Genomic DNA, 6,302 nt, shown 5'->3' on the forward strand with positions numbered 1-6,302 from the left:
TCGCAGGTACAAATGACCACAAGGAGAACGTTGGAAAATCACCAAAATTCAACCTGATGAGCACAGTCTACTGGGGTTCCCCCGTTCCCAGCTTGCACGCATCCTGTTGTGCTCTAGCAGCTCTCTGTTGAAAGCTTGCTACGATCTAACATGATCTAACACGTCCTGGTTCTCCAGCATCGTGGCTGGGTCAAAAAAAGCGTCAGCCACACTGCGAGCGTCTGCTGGCTCCAGCTTTCCCAAGAGAAGTACCCGAGGCATGGGAGGTTCGGTAACCCAGTCCGTAACGTACCCAATGTCGGAGCTTTCAGGAAGAAATGACTCCCGACAGCATTTCTAGGTTGCTTTGCTGGTCCTGAGGGGCTAAATTACACCTACAATCGCAGGCATGACAAGTGCACTGGACCTCTTCCTTTGCTTGGCAAAAAGTGATGTTTTAGGAGAGTTTCGGGGGTTTTTTTGACTCACAGAAGTTGCTGGCAGTCAGTAGATTACTAAGTCAACAAGTCTATGTGTTAAAATTCATCACAAACTCTCCATCAGCAATTAGATTTCACAATTTATGAGACCCTTCCTCCCGAATCTTGCCCTTGTCAGCTACAAAACCATATAAATTAAAGCCAGAAAAGTCCTTTTAATTAGTTTCACCTATGCAACACAATTCTCAATCCAATTACCTTTTAAACCACAGAAAATTCTTTAGAAAAAACTGTGTCTACAATTAAAACTCTTCAGAACATACTAAAATCTTTACTGAATTCTTAAAATTGTTCTAAACTTGCCTAGCCTCTGATCACATCCTTGCTACACCTTTGTCCCCACAAACGCACTCATAAATCGTTATCGAGTTTTCTTTTCACCTTCCCTTTGTTCAGAGACGGACGGGACCGCTGGAAGTCCTCACTGTCAGCACATCTTCCGACCCTTTCAGGGCTCTCCTCTAACTCGTTCAAAGCAAGCTGCCGTGCTCTCAGTCTGTGAGGCCGATTTTTCAATTATTTACTGATATTTGCATCACTTGCAAGTTATCTGTCATGACTGGGATGCTTGCTTCAAACTAACAGGCAAAAATAATCACTAATGAAGGGGTAAGAACGGGTACCAATGGAACCTAGCTAGAAAACGGATATTTCATGACAATTCCTCATTTATAACCAGGCATTCAGACCTGTGAGTTGCTTTTAAAAACAAAAAAAACCTTAACATCGTTGCATCAATTAAGAAAACACTTAAGTTTTTTAAATGAAAATGTTGTCTATTAGCAGTAATTCAATAGTCCGCTACATCAGTGATAATACTCACAATTTTAGTGTTAAAAGTACTAAAGGTAGTCACGTTGATAAGGGTATAGCCAGTCATTAAAATTTTTTAAATAACTTTCCACAATTTAAGCTGATCTGAAACTTGATAAAGCCAGCTTTAAAAGCCATTGCAAGGATGACAGAAGCTGGGTGATGAACCCAAGTAGCCACAACAAACAGCAGCTGAACGCGTTTCCAACACAGTAGAAAAAAGGGTAACAGTCTTGTAAAACAAGTTCCATGCGATCTGAAACACAAACCTTCAAATGTATGTGTCAAAGCGTACTAAAATACCTTCCTTGTTCCGTTTTGCCCCATTTATATTCAGAAATGTCAGTCAAGTTACCGTTTCTTGAGAAATATACTGCAAAGGGATTGTTTTCTTACAAGGAGCCACAGAAATACTCCCAGTGCAGACACCCACGCTTGGCACAAGCGACGCAGAGCACGCAGCCACGCTGCCCGCTCTCAGCACACCATCAACCCCAGCTCACCTGAGCTGCTGCTCCGAGCCCCTCAGCCCCTTACCTCGCCTCCTCCTCCGCTGCAGGCATGGTCAGAAGCCCCTGGCCATAAAGGATCTCTGGCTGTGCTGTTCACACGGGAAATCCCTGCAGTCAAACTACTCTACCTCGGCTTTAATAGTCAGGACCCGTCTCCTCGTTAGGAGGTTTTGCCGCTGACCAGAGAGAGGAGGAGGACGGACACTGAGCAGCCTGCGCATTCGTCAGACACAGAAAATATGTAATGGTTCACCCCACCCACCGCCAAAGCCCTCCGGATCTGCTTCAGTCACCAGCGCGACGCAAGAGGGAAAACAAACATCATCCCCTCCTGCCTTTTTAGAACTGCAGAAACGCTGGAGTTAATTTTAGGATTGCTGGAAATACAGGACTTTCAGCTGTTTGCAGTCATATAGGGAGAATAAGGAATGGCACAATAAGGCTGAAATTACCAGCGTGTTTGTATATTCATTTTCTTTTAAAAATTCTTACATATCCGCTCCATAGAACAGAGCTTACTTGTTCCCCCAGGAAAGCACAAGCATAACTTTAGAATATACTCGGAAAGAATCAAAAATACAGAGAACAGCACCTGTCATTTTCCTAATCACAAGTCTCGCCAGAAAACATCAGCTTTACCCTTTTAAATGCCCTGAAGAAAGGCGGGTTTTGGTAAGTGGGCTGACAGCTGGTTTGCTGAACATCACTGTGAAACAGATTTCTGACAGAAAGGGACAGATTTCCCCCCCCCCCCAATTATCCTTGACTTGCAGTGGGCAGAAGACATAGAAATAACAACAGGAATAATCAATTGTCTGTCAAATGCAAGGTTTGTGTTCTTCCTCTTATTTCTAAATACTAACTAAACATCCAATGAAACAGCTCAACCCTGTGTTACCAACTGTTGCTCAAGAATCCATACTGTACATCCATGCCCTAATTAAATCTCTATGCACTGTCTCCCATTTGTAATCAATTTGACGGTGGAACAAAATTAGCACTTCCCTGGGAAGCAAAGTTGCAATGACCAGAAAGAACTAATTCCTACCAGCAGAAAAGAGAACTGGCTAAAAAAAAGAAAGCACTAAAAATAACTGTACAAATGCCATTCTTGTGAAACTTTACAATGGGTGAAAGTTAGGCCCAACAGAGGCCAAAACTTTCATTATCCAATACAGGCGGCAGATTTTTTTCTCCTCGTGCTCTGCATTCAGATCGAGCACAGAGAAATGTCAAACCACACAGTCGTAGCCCCAGTTAGCTTGAGACAGGGTTAACTCAGGCTACCAGCAGCATTATAAACGTTAATCTGGCCAAGAAGAGCAAGGAGCTGCTGATTTCTTAGCTTGTGTTGGTGCTACAACAGCGTCTGCTGCCGTGGACCAAACGCTCGGGGATCTGCCGAGCACAGTCCTGCCAGGCTGAGGAGCCAGGATGGCCGAGCCACCTTTGCGAGATGAGTTCACTAGCGAGGTGACAGACACTTGGTGTCTCTTATAGTAAAAAAAACCCCAACAAACCTGTTACTTGGAACTAAGACCAGCATCACAGGAAAAAGCAAAATTTACCACTGAAGGTGGTAAAAACACCTCGAAGGCTGTGTACTACCAGCACCCTTCTCTCTAACGCCAAAAAGCTGCGACGAGAGTTTGCATTTCTTCACTTGGGAAAAACACGGTAGCAACGCCCGTCCCTGAAAGCCACCTCCCCGCAGCGGGACCCGAGGCGCGTCCCGGCCCTCCGGAGCCCGGCTGGGGGACGAAGCCGACGGCGCCAGCAGTGGGGATGTGCGAAGCCCGCCCGGCCCACGGGAGACGCCGGGGTCCGGGGGAGCGACCGGCACCTCGCAACGGCGGCGGAGGGCGCGCAGCCCCCGCGGCGGCTCCTCTCGGCCCTTCGCTCCCCTCCTCAGAGCGCCCGGCTCGGTCCCCTCGGGCTCCCGTCTCCCCTCAGCATCCTGCGGCTCGGTCCCCTCACAGCCCGCGGCTCCACTCAGCCTCCCGCCTCCTCTCAGCGCTCCCGCCTCTCCTCAGCCCCCCGCGGCCGCTCGATCTCTCCCGCCGCCCCCTTCCTCCCCTCAGCCGCTCGGTCTCTCCCGCCTCCCTTCAGCCCCGCGGCCGCCCGCCGCCCCCTCACAGCCGCCCCCGCCTCCCCTCAGCCGCTCGGTCTGTCCCGCCTGCCCTGAGCCCACCGCGGCCGCTCGGTCTGTCCCGCCTCCCCTGAGCCCGCCGCACCCTCAGAGCCGCCCCCCCGCGGCCCCTCAGCCCCGCGGCCGCTCGGTCTGTCCCGCCGCCGCCGCCCCCCCACTCACGCCGCCGCCCCGCGCGGCTCCAGCCCATGATCGCGGCGGGGCCCCTCGGCCACCCCCACGCGCCGCCGCGGCGGGCCCGCCGAGCCCGGGCAGGGGGCGCGGGGCGCATGCGCGAAGCCCCCTCCCCCCCCCCCCATGAGCCCACCCACCCACTCGGCCCCGCCGCCACGTGCCGCCCGGCGCGCGCCCCCATTTGCACGGCGGGGGTGGGGGGTGGGGTTGCTGCACGGGAGGCCTCGCGCGTGGGAGCGGTGCGTGGGGCTGGGAAGGGGCACGTGCAGCTCCTGTGCGGGGAGGGGGGGGGGGGGCGCCTGGGACGGGACAGAGGGACACGCGTGTGGCACCAGGCAACGGCCTCGGGGACCACGGGAGCTGGGTCCCCGCCGGGACAGGGACACCGGGAGCAGGGCTGGGGCTCACCCCACTGGGAGCTCACTGCTGACGGCAGGGTGTCCCCCAGGGACCCATGACATCGGTGGGGACCCGTGGGGATGACTGATGGCTCAGGCCAGCGTCACTGGGTGCTGATGAGCCCGCTGTGGGTGGGGGTATTTGCCCCCTTGGTGGGGCCTGGTGCTGAGCCCTGACGAACTCGTGCCAAGGATGGAGCCCCCAGCACCCGCTGCCCTCGCAAGCAGGTCCCCGTGCCAGGGTGCCCCAGTTTACCTTCACCACCGCCCCGGGTGGGTGCATCCCCCAGGACACTCCGCACCCGGCAAAGCTCCTTTGCTCCTGGGGGGTAAATTCCAGCCCCCTGGGAGGGGGCTGGGGGTCAGGGTCCGGCAGCGCACAGCCCCCGTTCCCAGGGAAGAGCCACTTCCGCCGAAAATTCCCAGCCCGTGCACACAGGGCCGAGTTTTCGGCTGGGAGAGCTCGTGCGGCCGCTTGGGCCCCGGCATGGGTCAGCATTTTCCAGCTGCCGGGAGCTGCCTGCGTGAGAACCGGCTCCTTCCCACGCCCGCCCGCCCGGATCCTGCCGCCCCTCCTGGGGTGAAACAGCCGGGGTGATGCCCAGACCCACAGGGACCCAGAGGGACCCATGGGGCAGCGCAGCCCCGCGGTTCTGCTCTCCGCAGGGCAAGGGTGGCTGGCACCGCTGCCCACGGGTGTACGGTTGCCCCCATGGGACCCTCCAGCCCCAGAGAGGCCAGGGCTGGGATCGGAGCCACGCCAGGACGATGACAGATGTCCCTTTCCTGGGACAAAACCCGTCACTGTGAGGGGACGAGGGGCCAAGTGCTTGGCTCCAGAGCCGGGGTCGCATCCCCTGAGCCCTGGGACGTGCCGCGCAGCACCGAGCACGCTGCCGGCCCCAGGGGCGCTGATCCTGCTGCAGCCCCGGCGTGAGCAATTTGGGGCTTGTGCAGCTCAGGGAGATGCCTGGCCTGGTCCCCAGGGGACCAGTTTGGTGCTGGGCTGTACTGGGAGGCGATAAGCACCCTGGCGAGGCCGCAGGCAGGATGGCCGGTGTGGAAGACTGGTCTTGCCTGTGCCAGACAAGGTTTGAACCCCGCTTCGGCCCAGGGCAGAGGGGGAAGCACGCCACGGGGGACGCGGGAGGCGATGGGGGAGGCGATGGGGAACCTCCCAGCCCTGCCAGCAAGGAAAGGCTGAGCCCAGAGACAGGGCTGGGGCCCCAGCGCCATGCGCCCTCCCACCGGGCGGATGGGATGGGGCAGCACACGTGGGCGATGCCGCTGTCACCAGCGGCAGCAGGAAATCCTTCCCCTCCCCAGTTTCCAAGCCCCGCTGGCGAGCGGTGGCCCTGAATTATCCCCTGCAATATCCAGTTTCCGCAGAGACCTGACACACCACGGGATGGCTGGACGCTCTTTCCCGAGGCTGTTTCCTATCCCTCATGTCTACGTCAGCCCAGTGCCTCCCAGTTTCCACCAGCAGCTGGGAGAAGGTTTGGGGAAGGGGGGGGTCCTTGGCTTTATCCTCTGTCCCTGGGGTGCTGTGTGCCCCCCCAAACCTTCTCAAGCCCCTCCGAGCGCAGGGAGGTTCTGGGGCAGGTTCCCAGAAGTGAGAGATCCCCTGAAAACACAGCAGGAGCCCAAGACCGAGCAAGAAAGGAAGAAAATCTTAGTGTCAAAGACACTAAGAAAGAAAGAAAATCGCAGGCAGGACCAGGATGGCTGGGGTACATGGAGCCCTCGCGGTGACACAGCGCTGAGGACGGGGGGA

The 6,302-nt window shown here is 56.2% G+C and overlaps 1 protein-coding gene across 3 annotated transcripts in view; it reads right to left on the minus strand.

The window, feature by feature from the left end:
* Window positions 1-4,172, minus strand: part of GJC1 (gap junction protein gamma 1) — a 31,433-nt gene extending 27,261 nt beyond the window's left edge. For 2 of the 3 annotated variants that reach the window (XM_054801704.1, XM_054801706.1), the window contains exon 1: window positions 1,830-2,008. The gene's annotated coding sequence lies outside the window, so the exon portion shown is untranslated. Of the gene's footprint in view, window positions 1-1,829; window positions 2,009-4,115 lie in introns of those variants that run through there. The other variant, XM_054801705.1, reaches the window with a different exon arrangement.
* Between the last annotated feature and the right edge of the window lie 2,130 nt (window positions 4,173-6,302).

The sequence above is a fragment of the Grus americana genome, chromosome 22 (assembly GCF_028858705.1).
Source record: "Grus americana isolate bGruAme1 chromosome 22, bGruAme1.mat, whole genome shotgun sequence".
Classification (NCBI taxonomy): domain Eukaryota; kingdom Metazoa; phylum Chordata; class Aves; order Gruiformes; family Gruidae; genus Grus; species Grus americana.